At 45.1% G+C, this 22,825-nt stretch overlaps 1 protein-coding gene across 2 annotated transcripts in view; it reads right to left on the reverse strand.

Moving 5' to 3' along the window:
* Positions 1-18,037, reverse strand: part of ST6GALNAC5 (ST6 N-acetylgalactosaminide alpha-2,6-sialyltransferase 5) — a 215,778-nt gene extending 197,741 nt beyond the window's left edge. Inside the window, exon 1 of one of the 2 annotated variants that reach the window (XM_033916579.1) lies at positions 17,801-18,037. The gene's annotated coding sequence lies outside the window, so the exon portion shown is untranslated. The remainder of the gene's footprint in view (positions 1-17,800) is intronic. The other variant, XM_033916582.1, reaches the window with a different exon arrangement.
* Positions 18,038-22,825: the final 4,788 nt, after the last annotated feature.

Consider the following 22,825-nt stretch of genomic DNA (forward strand, 5'->3'; position numbering starts at 1 on the left):
TGTCAGTGTGCTGCAATTGATGCTTTAGGATTTTGACAGCTGAAAAATGCCATATGTAGTCAGCATATATACAGTACATTCTTTCCTATATGCATTTTAGAAAAGTTCTAGGACCAATCAGGATGTGGTGGAAATCGAACACATCCCGATTGGACATCTGAATTCCGATTTGTACATTCTTTCTGAAATCTGGCTTCTAGTCTGTTCTTATTCAAATTTAAGATTGTGTAGACCAGGGGTGCCCACACTTTTTGGGCTTGCGAGCTACTTTTAAAATGACCAAGTCAAAATGATCTACCAACAATAAAATTTTAAAAAAACTGTACGCATAGAAAATGTTAATTATCATTCCTATTCCAGGGTTTTTCAAAGAGGTCAAAGCAGATGACACTATCACCTCAGTAACAACCATACAAAAATAGACAAATATACCCCCCTCCCTTTTTACTAAACCACGATAGCAGTTTTTAGAGCACAGGGAGCTGCGCTGAATGCCCAGCGCTGCTCTCGACGCTCATAGGCTCCCTGCGCTAAAAACCTCTATTGCGGTTTAGTAAAAGGGGACCTTAGTGTAAAATATAGACAGCAGATATGAATTCAGACACATTTTGATCACTAAATTTAAAATAAAATAATTTTTCCTACCTTGTCTGGTGATTTCATGAGTCTCTGGTTGCACTTTCTTCTTCTGACTGTGCATCCAATCTTTCTTCCCTTCTTTTAGCCTGTATGCTTCCTCTCTCCCTGCCCTTTCTTTCTCTCTGCCTCCCTTTCTTTTTTTTCTGATTCTCTTCTTTCCTTCTGTCTCCCTGCCTGCCCTTTTTCTTTCTTTCTCCCTGCCCTCCCACAAGCCACTGCCATCGGGGACCAGGACCCAAACCGCCACCAATAACAAGCCCCAAACCGCCACCAATAACAGGCCCGAAAGCCGACACCGCCCCAACCTCTCCCTGCTTCGGCCGACCAGCATCGCGATTGAGCTGTTGGGGGAAATGCTGCCGGGTCCTGCCTTCGCGGAAACAGAAAGTAGGCAGGACCCGGCAGCAAGAAGAGGAAATGCTTCACTAACCTGTCTCCCGCCTTAGCCCATAGCGAACGCTTGCTTCAGGGCTCTCAACATGTGCGTGCCGGCTTCCCTTCTCCCCCCCCCGGACATAACTTCCGGTTTCGGAGGGAAGAGAAGGGAAGCCGGCACACACACGTTAAAGCCACGGAGCATAAGTTCGCTACGGGTTGAAATCTCCAAGCCGTTTTTTTGGGGGTTTTTTTATGTTCAGCAGCGGCGGCAGCAGCAGATGACAGCTGGGCGGACCGCCCAGCTAAAAGGCCCTAGAGAGAACACTGGAGAGGAAGGCTGATCGGCCCGGTAGATCAGGACGGCAACACGAGTCTATCACGGAGCCCGGGATGGGCTCCGCGATCGACTCGCGTTGCCTTCCTGAGCTACTGGTCGATCGCGATTGACGTGTTGGGCACACTGGTGTAGACAAACTTTGTCCTAGCAACAGGTGGGATAATAACACAGAGTAGATAAGACAAGCATAGTGCATCTAATTTGGCCAGTAAGAGGCAGGACATGCAGGTTATTATCGTCTTTGTTCAGCTGCTCCAGGCAGGTTACACTCCTTTGTGCCTTTTTTGGAGTCTGAAATTCATTTGTTTTGTTTTGATTCCATCTTCCAAACTGATAATGTAGTAGCTTGTGTTGTTAGCCATGAAAATAAGGAAAATAATCCTGACACAACATTCTTTTTTTTTTTTTAATTCTTTATTGATTTTAATAGTACAATACATAAGATGTAACATATAATCTAAGATAATAAAACTCTAAGCGCGCATGCGCACTCCCACCTGCATGTTCCGTTTTCCATGAGCTGTAGGGCCCCGCGAGCAAGAGTGTGCATGCACGCTTCTACTCCCTCCCTCCCTATAACTTCGCCACCGTCATTCGCCGCCGTCGTGGCCTCCTCCCCCCAACCCCCCCCCCCATGCACCCTTTCCTGGCGCACACGAGAATCTCTCTCTCTCTCTCTCTGTCCCCCGAGGTGGATGTCGGTGGCGGCGGCTGGCGGCAGCTGCAGGCCGCAGCGGCCGAGCCTGGAGCCAGTGTAGATGGCTGAAGCCTGGCTGGAGGAGGGCAAGGAGCTGCAAGAGCTCCGCAGAGGCAGGAGGTGATGGATTCGGTGGAGGGAGTGGGCGAAGGGCGAGATGTTGGACTCAAGTGAGGAAAGGAGAGAGAGACAGAGACAGATGGATGAGAAGGACAGAGGGGCTACTAGGGGGACCAGGAGAGATGGTAGGGTATAGGGAGAGATAGACTTCAGGGAGTGTGGAGGGGGCAGGAGAGAGAGATGGTCTTGGGAAAGAACAGAGGGGGACAGGAAAGGGAAAGATGGCAAAAGGGGTGAAACAGGGTCAGAGAGAGATGGTAGATGGTGTGAAAGGGGGAAAGGAAGAGATGGAAATGGTAGGACCACTGCTGCTTTGGGGCACTGAGGGAGGAAAAGTTGGTACGTCAGGACTGCTGCTGCTGCCTCGGGTAAGTAAAGACCCTGTCGGGTGATAAATGCAATGGAGGATCTATGAGGGCCAAAAGGGTACAAAGGAAATGGTAAAAGGTGAGGTGGTGGGACTGGGATCAGTGGGAGGCAGGGTCCGGGCATGATAGAGGCGGGGCATGGGTGGGGTCAGAGTCAGGGTCAGGGTATAGGTGGGGCTATTCTAGCACCCGTTCCTGTAACGAATGTAATGGGCTAAAACACTAGTAATACAATAAAAGCACATTCAGCTTACACTTATTCATAACCAACCATTTACTCCCACCCACCCAATGATTATTCAATAAAACACAAAAGCATAGATTATCGCAAAAACACTTAAAAAAAAAAAATAAAAAAAAAAGGCATCTGTTGGGCTATTATTGAGATTCTACCATGAAAGCTAAGGGCTCCTTTTACAAAGCCATGCTAGCGGTTTAACGCATGTAATAGCGCACGCTAAACCGCCGGCCGCGCTCGCCGCATCCTCCTCCTCTTGAGCAGGCGGTAGATTTTCGGCCAGCGCAGGGCTTAGCGCATGATGAAAAGTCACGTGCGTTAACCCCGCTAGCGCGGCTTAATAAAAGGAGCCCTAAGTATCGGAAGTTTGTTGCGAGCTGAAAGTAGCATATGGCTTCATCTTGAAAGTTAGGTGGGGACCCCTATTACATGGGATATTACAATTGGATTATTCCACATTTTCATGGTGGGGGAAATCTTAGTCTTTTTTTTTTTTCCGTAGAATGGAAAATTCTTTGGTGAGTTTAAAGATGTTCTCCCTGTGAAGCTGGGTTATGTATTCTCTTAGGCTTCCATGGTTGGAGACATACTTGTTGCAGGCTTAGGACCCTGAAGTAAGCACAGCATGATGGCTGAAACCCAGACCTGGTGAGAACCTGAAAATCACAACAAGCATGATGCCTGCCACAGAAGCCTAGGAGAACAGCAGAAAGCAATCTTCGTATCAATCTGGCTATATAGATCTACTACAGAGCAGGGAATTATTATTCCTGCGAGAGAAAGGAGCCCAGAATTTTTGTAGCCCTTCCTTTTCCTGACTTCTCTGGAGCTTCGGCCTCAACCTGGGCATTCAAAACCAGCTGCTTTTCTTCTTTCCCCTCCCCCTTTCTAATGCTATCACCTAGAGAATGGTGCAGGGACAAATTTGTCCCCGTCCCCACAGGAACTCAGTTTTCCAATCCCGTCTCCGTGAATTTTGTCGCTGTCTCTGCTCCATTCCTGTAAGCTCTGCCTTAACCGCACAAGCCTTGAACACTTATGATTATTTTTTTTTTTTTCAAATATCTTTATTAACAATTGCAAAGGAACATATAACCATTAGCAGAACAAGCAAAAATAAAGCATCCAGAATCAGCACGGAAGATAATGACAACAAGTGGTGCTCAGTACAAACCCCCATGGGTGGAAGCCCATCACAATTGACATTTTGAGATATCAAACCCCTCCAAACAAACACACACAGACCCCAAGCCCTCACCACAGACCACAACAAACACTCCACACTCAAATCTCCAGACATCCATACTCCCAGATGCGACTCTCGCACACACACCGATGCAACTACCCCGGAAACAGAAAGACAAAAGGAAGGAAAAAGAAAGAGCAACAGCCCCTCTAGAAGAAAAAATCAAGGGGAGGAGTCCGTGCCCACTGTCTCCAAGCTGGAACAAACCTTCAACACCCGCTGCTACAGATCTCGATAGCAACGGTGGGCCAGAGTCCCAGATCCAGGGACACGTTGAAGTTCGTACCGCCCCACCTCTACCAAACGAGCCGTCCACTGCGGAAAGGATGCCACAGAATCATCCATCCAATGCTGCAACAGGAGCTTTTTTACTACCAAGACAGCCATGTAGAGAACCCTGCGTTGGGGAAACGTGAACCCTCCCTCAATCAATTCACGTTGATCTCCCAAAAGCAGGAAACCATAAGACCAGGGCACAGCTCATTGGAGAATGCGCTCTAAAAAGGGGAGAGCTTGCGGCCATAAGGCAGAAGAGGGGCATTCCAAAAAATGGTGGGTAAGGGTACCTAAGAAACGATTGCATTTGATACAAACTGCGTCCTCCCAAAGGCCCATACGAGCTCCCCAAGCCCGAGAAATATAAGCCCGATGCAAAATTTTAAATTGCATTTCCCTGAAATCTGTGGAACCTCCCAAGGCATGCACAATGGCAAAGAGATCAAGAAAGGCCTTCCGATCCAGGGTAGTGCCCAGCTCTGATTGCCACTGGGAAGCCAGTCGATCAATAGGTCCCAGGTCCGATGCGTTCTTCAGAATCCGATACCAGGTAGCTAATTTATTAGAAGCTGGAGATACCTGAAAAAATTGAACATCCAAGGGACCACAGAGCCAAGCCTCCCCCCAGCGACAGTCCAAGGACAAGTAATAATGCCGGGCCTGAAGGTAAGCCCAGAAGTGAGTCCGAGGCAGTTGCCAGTGAGTCTGCAGCTGGGCAAAGGAAGGAAAATGACCCCCCCCTCCCACTGTAAGAATATCCTGAAGAGTTCTACCTCCTCTCTGCTCCCACTGCCGAAACCAGGCGTGGCCCACTCCCAGAGGAAAGTCAGGATTGCCATACAACGGTAACAAAAGGGAAGCTACCGGAGTCTTCCCCTGCCGACGCCTCCATCACCGCCACGCACGCCGCAAAGGTAAAAGATATGCAAACTTAGCCCCTCCCCCTGGTATAGCCGACAACGGTGCATGGAGAAGGGACAGGACCGAGTGGGGGGCACACCAGGACTCCACCCAACCCTGTGAAGAGAACCTATAACATCCCGACCACCCTTCATGAATAAAGCGGAACAGAGCGGCGACATTATAATAGCGAAGATCGGGAAGATTCAAGCCACCCCTATATTTATCCAAAGCCAAGGTGGCATAGCTAATTCGGGCCCGCTTATGCCGCCAAATGAAAGAGGAGATAATCGAACGAAACAGACGCACCTCTTTATCAGTAACCCAAAGGGGCACAGCCTGCAACAGATACAAAATCTTGGGGAGAAGTACCATCTTAGTCAAAGCCACCCGCCCCCAAACCCCCAGCGGTAGATCTCTCCATTTGTCACACAAGTGCTGAATTGCCTCCAGATGACGTGTCACATTGGAGCGGTACAGAAGCTTGAGGTCTGGGCTTAAATATACACCAAGGTACCACGTCGGCCCCTTCACCGGTGGTATCTCAAGACTCGCATGCCAGGGCTCCACCGTAGTGGACCGTAAGGGAAGAAGTTCAGATTTATCACAGTTAACACGCAGACCAGAAAGATCTCCAAAGGAACGGACTAGAGCGAGTACCCGCCCCAAATCCCGTCTGGGCTGGTCCAGATAAAGGAGAATATCATCAGCAAAAAGATTAATGCGACTCTCCTGGCCTCCAATACGAATACCCTGAATATTCGGATCACCGCGAATCCGAGCAGCCAGTGGTTCAATAGCTAACACAAAAAGTAACGGGGACAACGGGCAACCCTGTCTCGTCCCCCTACCCAAAGCAAACGGTGCAGTAAACTGACCATTGACTAGAAGTCTAGCCTGCGGCTGTATATATAAGCTACTGATCAGTGATGAATAGAATCCTCTATGCCAAATTGACGCAGAACCCAGAAGAGATATTGCCAAGAGATACTATCAAATGCCTTCTCCATGTCCAGGCCTACAATAGCTGATTCGCCCCCGCCTGGAGTGAAGGGCCATCAAAGCTCTGACCAGATTCATTGACGCATATCTGCCCGGTACAAAGCCTGCCTGGTCCTCATGAATCAACAGCGGCAAGAAGGCATTCAATCTATGCGCCAAAATCGCAGCAAATAGCTTAGCATCCTGATTAAGGAGGGAAATAGGCCGATAAGAACCCACTTGGGCCGGGTCCCTACCAGGCTTAGGCAACAGCACGACATGGGCCATATTAGGAGTCCCCAATCCCCGAGTCTCAGAGAGCGCATTAAACGCCCCCGCCAAAGCAGGAGAGATCTGATCCGACAGAATCTTGTAATACTCAGAGCCAAACCCATCTGGGCCTGGCGCCTTTGTCAACTTAAGCTTCTTAATACCAAGCTGTACGTCCTCGGAACTAATAGGGGCATTCAGTTGCTCCAACTGGGTTGCTGTCAACCTAGGGAGCTTGAGCCCCTGAAAGAAAGCATCCCTATCAACGTCCGCGAACGGTCGGTTAGCATACAAAGATTCATAAAAATGAACGAATTGCTGTTGAATCTGCCGTTCCTGCGTGTAACAAGTACCCTTCGGGTCCTGGATGGACAGTATAACCTGACGAGTACGCGGGGGCCGGACCAAATTGGCCAACAATCTCCCAGTCTTACCCCCCCAGGCGAACAATTTATACCATTGAAAATAGATATCGTGGGAAGCCCGTTGTGTCAAGATTGTGTCTATCTGCCGCCGGACGGTCATCAAACGGAGTTTATCATCTGCCGAAAGAGAAGTACAATGGCGTGTCCTCAACCGCCGAAGCTCCCCCGATAAAGTCAGTAACTCCGCATCCATTGACTTCCGCTTGCGAGAGAGATAGGCAATAATGAACCCCCGCAGAACCGCCTTGGAAGCCTCCCAGTAGGTCATGGGATGAACATCGTTAGTGTTATTATGAGAGCTATACTCCAACCACTGTTCCCGAAGATATTTATGGAAGTCAAGATCTCTATACAGGTAATACGGAAATTTCCAATGTCGCTCCTCAGGTTCCGGCATAAACTGAAGCTCCATGACAACAGGCGCATGGTCCGACAAAGGAACCTCCTCGATAGCTATCCCAGACACCTTGGGGAGCAGAGAGGGCGAAACCAGCAGATAATCCAACCTAGCATAGACATTATGGGGGTGGGAATAAAAGGTATAAGTATGTTCCATGGGATGCAAAATTCTCCAAATGTCCAACAGCTGCAACTGACTAAGCAGAAAATTTACTCCCTTAGCTCCGTGGTCCCCGGCCACCATCTTTGCCGGGCTACAGTCCAGGGCAGGATCCACCGTGATGTTAAAGTCCCCTCCCACCACCGGTTGGTAAGCAGGATACATGGCTATCTTGGCCAGCAAAGCTGAAAAAAATTTATGATTATACACATTAGGAGCATACAAATTGCAGAATAACCAGTTGTGTCCCCATAGTTCTCCCAACACTAGAACATAACGTCCCTCCGGATCTTGGAGGACCTTGTGAAGGTGGAAGGGCAGTTGTTTATGAACAAGGATTGCAACCCCTCGCTTCCTAGTACCAAATGAGGAATAATAGACCTCACCCACCCAATCCCTGCGAAGCTTGAGATGTTCTGCCGAGGAGAGATGGGTTTCTTGCACGAATGCAATATCCGTTCCCCTCCGTTTGAACCAGGTCAGAACCTTCTTCCGCTTAACAGGAGAGTGGATCCCATCCACATTTAAAGTGGCTATAGTCAACTTAGTCATGGAGGAAAGAGACTTCCAGACTTCTTAGTAAGAAACCAAACTATAGAGTAGGTAGAAAGCCCCCCAGCTAGGCCTCCCACCCAGATGAATTGGGACACCAGTACCCCAAAAAAGCCCCATAGACTCAGGAGCATAACCAAATCCTCCCAAAGGTGAAGCACCACCACACATCCATTCCTCTCCCCCATCCACATACACACCCACCACTCCCACCAACAGACACACACAGCTATCAACACCCCCCTACACCATTCCCGGACCCCTCCCTCCCAGGTCCCCAACCAACCCCACCCAACCCCCCAGAGAACCCCATCTCCAAAGGCCCCCACAAAACTCCAGCCCCCCATATAACAGAAAAAACTAAGAACAAAAAACTGCACTCACAAAAAAAGGAGCATCCTAAAGGCCAGGGCTAAACTCTCAGAGACCCTCAGTCTCCCACAAAAACATTCTGCGCCAATGCAGGAGAACAGTCAGCCGACCCCAAAACCCCCGCTGATCCCACCAGCAGTCCAGACCCACTAGGAACCAGTCCAAAAATACATGCAGAAGGCATGGACTAAAAACACGGTGTCCAGGCGCAGAAAATCCAGCTCCCAGGACCAGAAACAAACCAATGGCCCAAGCGGAACACCATGTCCAGAACCGGCCAGACAGGGCAACGAATGCCGATCAAAACTGTCCTCAGTGGTCCGACGAGAACCAGGAACTGTTGCACATAGAGCATCGCGGTGGAGAACAGAGAAGGTTAAACAGCCGGATCCGCCGCCGGGGCCCCGCCATTCGCTCTTACTGGCAGGGAGTCCATAAAACGCTGTGCTGCAGCTCTGTCAGTGAAAGTTTGTGGCCTCCCATCTCTCCAGATGCGCAGAGATGCCGGGTACACAAGTGCAAACCGCACTCCCCGGCGATGAAGCGTGGAGCAAAGTGGCGCCATTTCCTTGCGAAGGGAAGCCACACGCAAGGAATAATCATTGAACAGCAACAGCTTTGTTCCTTCATATTCTAGCTGCCCAGCTTTTCTAAAGGCTTGCAGGATACGCTCTTTGTCTGTCCAGTTAAGGTAGCGAGCAATTGCTGCTCGGGGATGGTTGTTATCCCCCACGCTCCGGCCCACGCGGTGCGCCCGCTCGCAGACGAACCCAGCTGCTGGCATCTCCAGACCAAGCCGCGTGGGGAGCCAAACTTGAAAAAAGTGATAGAGATCCTGATCCGCCCGCAGCTCAGGCAACCCCACAACTCGCAAATTATTCCGCCGCTGGCGATTCTCTTGGTCATTCAGCCAGTCCATCAGTGTAGTCACCTGGGACTGCAGAGCAGCCACACTCGCTCGGTCCTACAGCGCTGCATCCTCCCCATCAGACACCCTCTGCTCCACTGCCGCTATTCTCCCCACTTGCGCCTCAAAGCGCTCATGAATGCAGTCTACAGCCGACTGTAGTTTATGGAGCCTGTCCTCCAGGGCCGCGGTCACCATGCGCGATATCTCCTGGGCCCATTCACCCCAGTGCGCTGGAGCGGGAGCGGAAGTCGGGGACGCCGCCATCTTGGGCAGAGAAACTGCAGGCTTGTGCTTTGGCGTTTTCGCTGATCTTACCAGCATTCCGGGCTGAAAGAAGCTGTCCTCTGGTCCCACACACGCCGTCCCCTGCGCGAAACGGGCCAGGAAGCGCAGATGCAGAAGATCAGCGCAAAAAAGTGAGTTAAGCCGGTGTGGGAAGACTGAGGGTCGGAGAGCTCACAAACTCACGTCTGCTCAAGTCAGACGCATCAAGTGACCCCCCGAACACTTATAAGAACATAAGAACATAAGCAGTGCCTCTGCCGGGTCAGACCACAGGTCCATCACGACCAGCAGTCCGCCCCCGCGGCGGCCCAACAGGTCATGGCCTGCCTTAATCACCAGAAGGGGCCCCCTTTGCCCCCTAGGTATGTCATCGAAGTCCTATCTTCCCATCAAAGTCCTAACCCTCAGGCCTTGCACCTGCACGACCTGGTGAGCTGTCTATACTTATGCAACACCCCAGCACCTCCCTCAGTACCCCTCAATCCCCTTTTCCCTCAGGAATCCGTCCAATCCCTGTACTGTACTCTGCCGGATCACTTGTGCAGTTGAGGACGGAGCTTAGGCATTGGTGGAATGAGGCATTATGACATCACAATCTGAGCTCTAGAATGTTGCTACTTATGATTTTAAAGTGTTTGAGGCTTGTGCAGTTGAGGACGGAGCTTAGGCATTGGTGGAATGAGGCATTATGACATCACAATCTGAGCTCTAGAATGTTGCTACTTATGATTTTAAAGTGTTTGAGGCTTGTGCAGTTGAGGACGGAGCTTAGGCATTGGTGGAATGAGGCATTATGACATCACAATCTGAGCTCTAGAATGTTGCTACTTATGATTTTAAAGTGTTTGAGGCTTGTGCAGATGAGGATGGAGCTTGCAGGAATGGGGCAGGGACAGGAAAGAACTCACGGGGGACAGGAAAATAAGTTCCCGAGGGATGGGGAAAAATTTGTCTTCGTGTCATTCTGTACTATCACCTATGCAGAGATGCAGGGAGAGGGAAGCAGAGCACAGTTCATCAGATAGCCACTTTCTCTATATGGCCTGTCTCAAGTCTGGGGACAGAGCAGCAGGCAGGCAGATTACAGAATCAAGCAAGAGGCTACACCATTTGTTCAAAGCTGAATTAATGTATGTTAAAATGTACAGCGCTGTTTACGCTTTTCAGCACTATAGAAATAATAAATAGTAGAAGTAATAGTAGTTCCATTAGGAAATTTTCTGATATTCTTGCAGAAATCTAGTATTGACTCAGTCTTTGATTGTCTCCGATACCATTCCTGGATACTTCTATTGATAATGTTTAAAAATGTGATGGTGGAATTAGAATCAGAAGACTAGAAATTAGTGCAATCTGTTCTCTGGGTAGGAAGGCTAGGATTTTAAAGTGTTGTTTTGAAAAGTCCGATGAATGTTGTAGTGTCTTATGATATTGTGAATGTGAGTTTGTAAATCACTTCCCCCCACCCCCCTTCTACAAAACTGCGAAAGCGGTTTTTAGTGCAGGCCGGTGCAGTGAATGCTCTGCGCTGCTCCTGATGCTCACTCTATGACAGGGGTGTCAAAGTCCCTCCTCGAGGGCCGCAATCCAGTCGGGTTTTTAGGATTTCACCATTGAATATGCATGAGCTCTATTAGCATACAATGAAAGCAGTGCATGCAAATAGATCTCATGCATATTCATTGGGGAAATCCTGAAAACCCGACTGGATTGCGGCCCTCGAGGAGGGAGTTTGACACCCTTGCATGAGCATCGGGAGCAGCGCAGAGCATTCAGCGCACTGGCTTGTGCTAAAAACCGCTTTTGTGGTTTTGCAAAAAAAAAGGGTTTAGTTCATGAAGCAGATTATGAATAAATATGCCCCAGCTGCCTCTGCAGTCTCTCAGCAGCAGGAATGAAGCACCTGTCAAATATTGGACTGAAAGGTCAGAGTTGAACGATACAATCTGGGAGAGGAAAGAGAAAAAAAAAAAAATCTAGGAGGGGAAAAAAAAAAAAAAGAAGAGGAACTGAAAGGTAATCAGAAAATGAAGGGAGAGAGGCAGGTTAAAATGGAAGAGAAAACAAGAGTGCCAGTACTGAGAAAGGGAGATACAGTAAGAGGGAGAACATACATATTTATTTATTCATGCACCGGTATTTGTTTTCTGCTCCTTCCTTCTGAAAATGCTTAAAATGGGTCACAATGTTACACAGAAAAGTTTCAGAGAAAATGAAACCAAATACCCAAGGAGGCATAATAAGTAATAAGCAGCAATATTCTAGAGCAGTGATTCCCAACCCTGTCCTGGAGGAACACCAGGCCAATCGGGTTTTCAGGCTAGCCCTAATGAATATGCATGAAGCAAATTTGCATGCCTATCACTTCCATCATATGCAAATCTCTCTCATGCATATTCATTAGGGCTAGCCTGAAAACCCGATTGGCCTGGTGTTCCTCCAGGACAGGGTTGGGAATCACTGTTCTAGAGCAATAAACCATCGAAGCAAACAAGCCAATGCAGCAAACCTAAGCAGAATTAAAAAAAAGAAAGTTCTTAAAAGAACACCTAAAGGAGAAAAGCCATTCGGCAGTTGAGGAAGGAGATGAGATTAAGAGAGAAAGAAATGCATAACTGGAAGGGAATTGGGGCTACATATTTTTATTTTTGTGGCTCTACAGCAGGGTTGTCAAAGTCCATCCTCGAGGGCCGTAATCCAGCCGGGTTTTCAGGATTTCCCCAATGAATATGCATGAGATCTATTAGCATACAATGAAAGCAGTGCATGCAAATAGATCTCATGCATATTCATTGGGGAAAATCCTGAAAACCCGACTGGATTGCAGCCCTTGAGGAGGGACTTTGACACCCCTGTTCTACAGTATATTCATTCTATTCTTAGTAAGAACCTATTTGTGTTCTGCAGGTGTGATTAAGGCCAGATATTCATTGCATTAAATTTCCATTAGAGAAATGCAACCAGGGCAAGCTCTCTTTTCTCCTTGCCATAGGGGGGTCCAGGCTTGCCCAAAACTAAAGAGTATACAATCTATCAATGAGTTTTGGTAGTCTCTTTCAAATTTCTGCCTTGAAACTCTTCATTTCTAACACACTGAACCTGATTCTATGTAAGAATCTGTAGTTAGTTGGCTTAAGAACATAAGAATTGCTAACTCCGGATCAGACCCTAGGTCCATCAAGTCCGGCGATCCGCACACGCGGAGGCCCCGTCAGGTGTACCCTGTCATAGATTTAGTCTCCATATCACCCTATGCTTCTCATAGGGAGATGCAGGGCCGCCATCAGAAATTTCTGGGCCCCTTACTGAGCAATCCTATTGGGCCCACCAAGCACCCCTTCCCCCCCCTGACGCCCCCCCCCCCTTCTTCCATGGGCTGAATACACACATACTTTTCTGCTAATGCTCCACCTAAGTTTCCACTATAAGCAGGAACAATGTAACTGAGAGTCAGAAAAAGCACTATGCTATAAACAAAACAGACTGACTCTGTAACAGTAACACAACCCCAGAGGAGGACTCGTTTTACAAAAAGTTAAGCTCAGAGATATAAAACTCTGAAGAGGGAGAGGTAACCCCCTCTTAGGGAAAGAGTTTATCTTCCAATCATTGCTTCATAATTGTGACAAACGAGCCCAACTCCAAGGTATGAAAGTTTTAACTGTGTATATATCTCAATGTGGATGCAATATGCATTCAACAGGCTTTCAAAAATAGATAAATATTCTGCATTCAGGTAAGCACTAGAGTTTTCAGCATTCATATGATTAATTCTCAAAAATACTTATCAGGGTCCCGACGCGGCCCCGTTTCGGTGTCTACTTCAGGAGACCCCGTCTGACAAAGTTGAATTTTACAAAGAGTAATAGAAATTCAAACACAGGTTCGTTCTGTTGTAGCACGGAAATTTTTCAACAACAGAACGAACCTGTGTTTGAATTTCTTATGACTATTACTCTTTGTAAAATTCAACTTTGTCAGACGGGGTCTCCTGAAGTAGACACCGAAACGGGGCCGCGTCGGGACCCTGATAAGTATTTTTGAGAATTAATCATATGAATGCTGAAAACTCTAGTGCTTACCTGAATGCAGAATATTTATCTATTTTTGAAAGCCTGTTGAATGCATATTGCATCCACATTGAGATATATACACAGTTAAAACTTTCATACCTTGGAGTTGGGCTCGTTTGTCACAATTATGAAGCAATGATTGGAAGATAAACTCTTTCCCTAAGAGGGGGTTACCTCTCCCTCTTCAGAGTTTTATATCTCTGAGCTTAACTTTTTGTAAAACGAGTCCTCCTCTGGGGTTGTGTTAATGCTCCACCTAAGCCAGTCCCGTAAAATCTTCTCACGTCCATTGGGTGATTTGGCATAGAGGAGATATTCATAAAAAGAACGTCCGTCAAGATCTTTACTCATAGACTGTGCCATTTGCTTTAAATCATCTTCCATCATTAATCCAAATTGCACAATTCTTTCTCTGTCTTTGTCCTGAATGGCATCTGGCCACATTGCTGGATCCTTCCAGTCAACAAATTTATGAGCAGGCGCGGAGAACGCATTTTTAAACAAATGTAGTTTATCCTTGTACTCCTTATGTAATTTTAATCATCTATGGATATGTTTGTATGTTTATTGTTCAAATGGTTTTATTTATTTCCCCAAATTTATTTTTGTTATACGCATTGAAAATATTTGATATTGCGCTTAAATCAAAATCTCAATAAACTTTAAACTTGAAACGAGTGCCCGTGAGATTGTGGGAGGGTTAAATACTCAAAACTTAGAAGAATAACAATTTACTTAAAGTTTTTGCTACGCCAGCTTTCTGGTATCTTTACATACAGTGGCGTACGTAGCATATGTAACACCCGAGGCCCATCATTTATTGGCACCCCCCCATCTGTAAGAAAAACATGATTTTTAGTAACAAACCACATGTCACACATGAGTACCTAGGAAAAGGCAGCATCTTACATATTGCAGTGAGCAGTACATCAATACACCCCATTGTAAAACTAAACAAGCCAGACCAGCACAGATCAATCCTACACTGTCAATCCTAACAGAAAACCATGTCTTTCGAACACACAGAACACAGAAAACACCTTCGTCTAGTATGGAATATGTCATCACAAACTAACCCCTCACTCTTTTACAAAACTGTAGTGTGGATTTTAGCCACAGTGGTAACAGCCCTGACGCTCATAGAATTCTGAGCATCAGAGCTGCTACCACCACGGCTGGCGCTAAAAAACGCTCCACAGTTTTGTGAAAGGGGGATAAAATAGAAATACACAGTTTCAACGCTCTAGCTCAGAGGTGCCCAAACTTTTTGAGCTTGTGAGCTACTTTAAAATGACCAAGTCAAAATGATCTACCAACAATAAAATTAAAAAACACAAAGCACACTATACGCTGAGAAAATGTTAATTATCATTCCTATTCTGGGTTTTTTTTCAAATAGGTCAAGGCAGATGACTCTATGCATTGTCACCTCAGTAACAACCATAAAAAAATATACAAATATACCCTCCATCCTTTTTATTAAACCACAATAGCAGTTTTTAGCGCAGGGAGCTGTGCTGAATGCCCAGCGCTGCTCTTGACGCTCATAGGCTCCCTGCGCTAAAAACCACTATTGCAGTTTAGTAAAAGGGGACCATATTGTAAAATATAGACAGCAGATATAAATTCAGAACTGTGCATAGTAAGTGAAGGGAAGTTTTCATCTCTGGGAATTTGCCCAGTTAACTATTAAGTTATTTGGGCAAATTCCTTTGAAAACTGTGGTAATACTGTCTCCACTTTGCTAAATTTAAAATAAAATCATTTTTCCTACCTTTGGTGATTTCATGAGTCTCTGGTTGCACTTTCTTCTTCTGACTGTGCATCCAATCTTTCTTCCCTTCTATCAGCCTGTATGCTTTCTCTCCTCCACACCTCATTCCCTCCCCCAACTTTTTCTTCCTCTCTCCCTGACCTTTCTTTCTGTTTCTCTTCTTTCCTTCTGTTTCCCTGCCTGCCCCCTTTCTTTCTTTCTCCCTGCCGTTCCCCAAGCCACTGCCACTGCCACTGCCGCTGCCGCTGCCATTGGGGAACAGGACCCACCAATGGATAACAGGCCCCAAAGCCGACGCCGACGCATGCTCTCCCTGCTTCGGGCCGATCAGTCTTCCTCTCCCCGACGTCAATTCTGCCGTCGGAGAGGACGTTCCGCCCAGCCAGACAGCGATTGGCTGGCCCAAACTTCCTCTCCGACTGCAGAATTGACGTCGGGGAGAGGAAGACTGATCAGCCCGATAGATTAGATCGCCAAGACAAAGTGAGTCCTGGGTGATCGACTCACTTTGCCTTGGCGAGCTACTGGCGCCCCTGCCTTAGAACACTGCCTAGGACCCTGGGGGAGCCCGGGCCCCCTGTCAGCTCCGGGCCCCTGAATGCAGGACTGGTAGTACTGCCCTGATGGCGGCCCTGGGGAGATGTGCATCTACTTTACCCTTACCCATATCACTCTATGCCACTCATAAGGAGATGTGCATCTAATTTACCCTTAAATCCTAGAATGGTGGATTCCGCAACTACCTCCTCCGGGAGAGCATTCCAGGCCTCATATTGGACATTGTAAATAACTGTTTTTCCTGCTCTATTTTGTCGATTCCTTTCAGGATTTTGAAAGTTTCGATCAGATCCCCTCGCAGTCTCCTCTTCCCAAGGGAGAACAGCCCCAGTCTCCTAAGTTGTTCCTCGTAATCCAGGTTCTCCATACCTTTCACTAGCTTCGTTGCTTGTCTCTACATCCTCTCCAGCAGTTTTATATCCTTCTTTAGGTATGGAGACCAATGCTGGACGCAGTATTCCAAGTGTGGTCTGATCATCGCTCTATAAAGCGGCATTATAACTTTCTCCGATCTACTTGTGATTCCCTTCTTTATCATGCCTAGCATTCTATTTGCTTTTTTCGCCACCGCCGCACATTGCGCCGACGGTTTCAGGGTCCTATCTATCAGAATGCCCAGGTCCCTTTCTTGTTCGGTCTTAACCAGAGTTGCACCTGACATTCTATACTTGTGTTCCTTATTCTTTCTGCCTAAATGCATCACCCTACAGGTGTACTGAAGCTCTAGAGCAGTGGTTCCCAACCCTGTCCTGGAATACCACAAGGCCAATTGGGTTTTCAGGTTAGCCCTAATGAATATGCATGAGAGAGATTTGCATATAATGGAAGTGACAGGCATGCAAATCAGCTTCATGCATATTCATTAGGGCTATCCTGAAAACCCGATTGGCCTGGTGGTTCTCCAGGACAGGGATTGGAACCACTGTTCTAGAGCAGTGGTTCCCAACCCCTGTCCTAGAGGACCACCAGGCTAGTCAGGTTTTTGGGATAGCCCTAATGAATATGCATGAGAGAGATTTGCATATAATTGAGGTGACAGGCATGCAAATCTGCCCCATGCATATTCATTAGGGCTATCCCAAAAACCCGACTGGCCTAGTGGTCCTCCAGGACAAGGTTGGGAACCACTGTTCTAGAGCTCATTGCAATGTTTACAGTGCTGCCTTTTCCTAGGTAAGGTCCTTGTGTGAACTCTAGGTTTGGTACTGTTATGAAATGCTACATTGGTTCTGTTGGTCTTAAGTGGCTTTTTGGGGGTGTTGTATTACTTCACAATATAGCCAGAACTAAAGAGACTTTATGTTGCTGATACTGGAGCTCATGTATTGTAACACCATTACTGAAGCTCAGGTATTATAACACCTTCACTGAAGCTCGTGCAAATCAAAATGCAATTTCAAAAGAAAAAAGCTTCAGGGGAAAATCCTGGGTAGCTCTCAGGACTTCTCCACACAGTTCATTTAACTCCAACTGTATTTTATCACCCAAACAGTTTCTTTTCCACAAAGTTCTTCTCCTAGCCTGTACACTGCAGGTCTCAGGTAAGTCCAGCTCTTTAGCTATAACAGTCTCAACGTTCAAACAGCCCAAATATGAAAGCCTCCAGCTCTCATAGTACTGCTGGGGTCAGGAGAAGAGCCTCAAGTTTGCATTCAAAAAGCACAAAAACAGCTTTCAAAATCCCTCCCAGAGCATGGCAAACTTCTCCCACTAAAGGCACTCTCAGCTTCCTACAAGCCTGGGCTGAGAACAAAAACAGCAAACAAAAATCCATAGTTCTAGCATTCCATGAAAAAGGCAAACAAAGACATCCTTAGTAGAAATAGAAAAAGCAAAACTCACAATTCTCCAAACAATCACAGTTCTCCAGTCAATCCTTGCAAATGGTTGCCTTATGCCACTTGCCGCTCCACAACACTCGCTGGCCTGGGCTGTAAACGGTGGTGTGGACCCAGCTTTTTCCACACCCAGGTCTAAGACATTACCCAGCTTGAGCCTGGAACTTTCCCATTGGGAAGAGACCTGTGTCTTCCCCCTCACCTCTCCTGCTAAGTGCAAACTTCTGGCTTTTCATGAGAGGAGCCACGCCCTGCTCTGCCTGAGCCTGCTCTCACCTGGGTCTCTCTCTCTGGCTCCCCCGGTGGCTACTAGGACAACAACAGGGATCAAGACAGGCATGGAGCCTGACTGGTCGCAATGTGGGCCCAGCACTGTTACCTCTTACATCATATCATACTTCTACTAAGGACCAGAATTGCTCCTCTTTCACATAATCCCAGAGAGATTCTTTCCATTCCTCTTAGGGCAGGGGTGGGCAACCATGATCCTCAAGGACCTAAACCTAGTTGGGTTTTCAAATTTCCAAAATGAATATGTATGAAATCTATTTACAGACAATGGAAGTAGCAGATACATATCAGTCTCATATATCCCCCCCCCCCCCCCACACACACACACACTTTTATGAAGCCGGGTTAGGCCTTTTTTATCATCGGCCATGGCAGTAAAAGCTCCAATGCTCATAGGAATTCTATGAGCGTCGGAGCTTTGACCACCATGACCGGCAATTAAAATAACCCTAATACGGCATCATAAAAGGGAGGGGGGGAGGTATATTCAGTGTGGAAACCTTTGAAAACCCGACTGGCTTGAGGCACTTGAGGACCATGACTGTCTCATTGCAAGAATTTTATCACAACTTGACTTTCCTGAACCATATTGTGATAAATAAAATTATTCAAAAATTACAATAAGGAAACTTTCAGAAACACTTGCTATATAGATCATTTCAAATAATGTAAACTAGGATTATGACCACAATATTCCTTTTGGTTCTTGCTTTATTGCATTTACAATGTCTTCTTTATCTTGTTTGGCTATAAATTCTGAGCATATCATAGGGTAATACACCACAATTCAAATTTATAATGTAATTTACATAATGCATTTCCTTATATTTCTTTCTCCATGATAATGGTAAATTTATCACTGCATTTACTATTGCCATTAATTATGCAACTATATGCATGCAATATGGCGTGAGCGGATGTTCAAGAATGCTGAAGCCGTTCGGGCTCCTTATCTGTCTGCTTTGTAAGCTCTCAGGCATGAAGAAGGGATATGCAGGAAAAAATATTTATATATAAAACAACTATTTATTGGCCAATGACGATGGTCCACATAATGCTTCCCGCTATACATTTATGATTGGCGGTGGAATGGAGGGGCTGAGGCCGTTAAATAAATATGTCAATATTTTATTCGGATATTTTTGTAATTGGGAAGTTTATGCATATACTCCAGATTTAAAATTAAAGAAAGGGAGTTTTATATCATTATTTGGAGCTGTAACCTATACACTAAGCAGCTAATCTGCGTTAGGTTAGTAATGCATGGTTTATTGTGCGGTAACATGCAAACTGCCTAAATGCTTATATGGTATTTTTAAGGTTACAGTACACCAAGTTGTGCATTAAGGGAATTTTGTGTTGGGAGCAGAACTAAGGAAATAGCCAAATACCCAATTTTGAATAGGGTATTGGATGGGCATGAGAACCCTCTTCCCTCCCTCCCGCAGGCTACTGGGCATCTCTCAACTCTCTCTCTCCCCCCCCTCCCTTCGCCTCTCTGCACCTTTTTAAAGCCTTAATTTCTTTGCTAAAAGTGAACAGTAACTCATGCCCACTACTCACGCCAGCCTCAAGCCTTCCATCTGACCTGGTCCCATCATTACTTAATGGCCCCCATAGCTTTTTATATGGAACCAGCTCATTTAAATATTGCAATGACTTTGCAGGATTTAAGTAGGCAAAAAGAGCTCACATAGAACTGGGTATGAGCCTCGCAGAATACATCCCCCCCACTGAAATTTCCCAAAAGAAGAAGACAGATTTTTCAGGTAGCGCACGCTAATCCGGTGCATGCACTTAAAAACGCTAGCACACCTCTGTAAAAGAAGCCCATAATCTCTTCAGTGGTCATCTGACCAGTTTGGGTACCTTTTTGGCACTTAGACGCTTCTCAAACAGGTCTAGCTCACAACGTCTAACTTCCATCCAGGATAGACGTTCAAGTCTAAGCCCACCCAAATCCCATCCAGAGCATGCCTCCAGCACGTCCCCTTGACAAGCTATGAATGTGCAGTGGGTAGAACGACTTGCAAAACGTCCAGAAAAATGTTTGTTTGTTGTTTTTTTTAATAATTCTTCATTCAGTTTAAAACTAACAATAAGTGCAGCGTAAATTCAGAAAGATGGTTTTGAAAATTGGCACTTGGATGTCCTGCTAAGTAGGATGTCCAAGTGACGATTTATGCCTTTTTTGGACATCTTAGTTTTTTGAAAATGCCCTTAATAGTATTCTATAAGATGCATATGTATGTGGGTGACACACCCGTGTTCTGTCCATGCTCCACATGCCTCTTGCACTTACCTATAGTACGTATATTTTGGAATAATGTGTAGTACACGTGTGCGTGTCCAGTTCTAGAATTGCCCTGCCCGTCTTTCATGAACACGTCGCATTCTAGGTCTGTCAGTAACAGCTGTTTAAAATGCAAGAAACCTATGACTTAGACTGAATCAGAAGACAATGATGTGCAAATCGGAAAGTGAGGAGCTTTCAAATGGATCTCACAGAGTTTTAGAAACACTTAGAATAATAGCCATGGTCACTAGGGTGCCATAACGACTTACCCCATTATAAAATGCAACACTAAGTAAACCTAGAAGTAGAAATTTAACAACTGAACATTTAATGGCAGCAATTATACCAAAAGAATAATGAACCTATTAGACAGGAGAATTGCCAATTACTCTGAGGCTTATTGGAATACAGCTGTGAAAAGAAATACAGTGGTATGGTTAAGAATGGTTATTAAGAGGAGATAATGCATTCTGTTTGCACTGACATAAGTCCTGTTTCTTTGAAATAAAATAGACTTGTCTGACTATAAGGCCCCTATCTACTAAACTGCATAAGGTTACCACACAGTAATTGCCAAAATTTACATGTGGTAACTGGAAAACCTCTTCATTGACTGTGGAGGAAGTATTTGGCATTTTTTTTAAGGATCCATAGTAGCAGGGCTTTAGGAAATTATTTAATTTATTTTAAATTGTTTAAAATTAGTCACAATTGTACTTTTTGCAATTTATGTCATCTTTTATATTCAAAATTCACTATTTCATAATTATGCCACAGTGCTTCAATTGTGAAGAGCATTGTTGCACGGAGTAAGGAGTAACAATCTAATGGACAAATAAACCCAGGATAAAGAAAAGTTTGTAAAGTATTTGAAGACATTGAAATTCAGTATACAGACAATGATGAAAGTTTGGCATGGACTTCTATTGGAGGGGAAGGGTTCACATTTATTTATTAGATATATGTATTAGAAATATTTATGTGATTAATCAATAGTGCTAGTGACGTTCATATAAATTTGTGATAAGTGTGGATGAAATTACACTTGAGAAATAAATTTTAAATGATTAAATGTGTTATAATTGTTAAGGTGCTCTCCATGGTTTATAAAACAATGAATATGCATGAGATCTATTTACATGCACTGCTTTCAATGCATAGTCATTGGAGAAATCCTGAAAACCCGACTGGATTTCGGCCCTTGAGGACAGAGTTGTCTACCCATGCCCTTATCAATCATCCTATGTTTATACACATATAATATTAATATTGTGTACTATGTTCATACTAAATCTTACTTATTTGCACACGTATACCTATATCCAAGTTTCTAAGTTTATTCATCACTTGACAAACTCTTTATCAAGGAATACCTAAACGGTTTACAATAATGAAATATTATATGTATCATTGTTGATTATTAAGTGATATATTTATGGTTATTTGTATGGATATGTTATCACACTTATTATAAGTTTAAAAATGAATAAAGATTAAAAAAAAAAAAGAAAGAAAGAAATATACTTAAAACGGTAAATAAAAACAGATTCAAATAAAAGAATTCTAAATAAAATTGAAAAGGGATTTGATGTAGCCTATCATACTTACTGGAACAGAAGGAAAGAAGGGGGACAGAAGGGTGAAAAAATACTTCGAGATTAAAAATAAAAGAAAAAGGGGAAGGAAAAAGGAGAGGGAGAATACAATAGGATAAAGTTCGCTTCTAAAAAAAGTGGTTATCATTCTCTGCCTGGAATGTTTTGCAAGCTCTGCTTGTAAAGTTTCATCTCAAGTGTTGTAAGTGTCTTTGAAGAGGAAGGTTTTCATTTTGGATTTGAATTTGTCAAGACAGGGTTCTTTTCAGATGTCAAGTGGAAGGGCGTTCCACAGAGAAGGGGTGGTAACCGAAAATATAGTTTTAAGTGTTCTATGTGGTGTTCCTAATGGAGACTAGCCAGCTATCTCCTCTAGGTTGCTTTATTAGTTAAAATAGTCTGTGAAGAGGATGGTCTTTATCCCTTTCTTGAACTTTCTGGTGTCCTTTACTGGTTTTGATTCCTTCGGAAGGGAGTTCCACCATCTTGGAGCCATCAATGGAGTATTGCGATTTCTGTGCACATGTTTCTTCAGCTGCCATATATTGGATATGAGCACTTTCTGTGGCAGGTCACTGGCCAATGTTTTGTTATGTGCAATCTTATATTCCACCAAATCCCCAATGAGTTGTGGGTTACAGGCAACATATAGTAACATAGAATTTTGTATAGAGTTAAATATGTATGTTACAAAAAATTATACATGCTACATAAAGTTATCAAATTGTTATCAAATTATACATGCAGTCTGAGGTAATATATTGTAATAGCAACTGTCCTAATTAACGTTGTCTTTGTTTCGGGTGACTTGTATTATTAGTCTCTTTGGAACCCTGGTCGGGATTTC

The sequence above is a fragment of the Geotrypetes seraphini genome, chromosome 12 (assembly GCF_902459505.1).
Source record: "Geotrypetes seraphini chromosome 12, aGeoSer1.1, whole genome shotgun sequence".
NCBI lineage: Eukaryota > Metazoa > Chordata > Amphibia > Gymnophiona > Dermophiidae > Geotrypetes > Geotrypetes seraphini.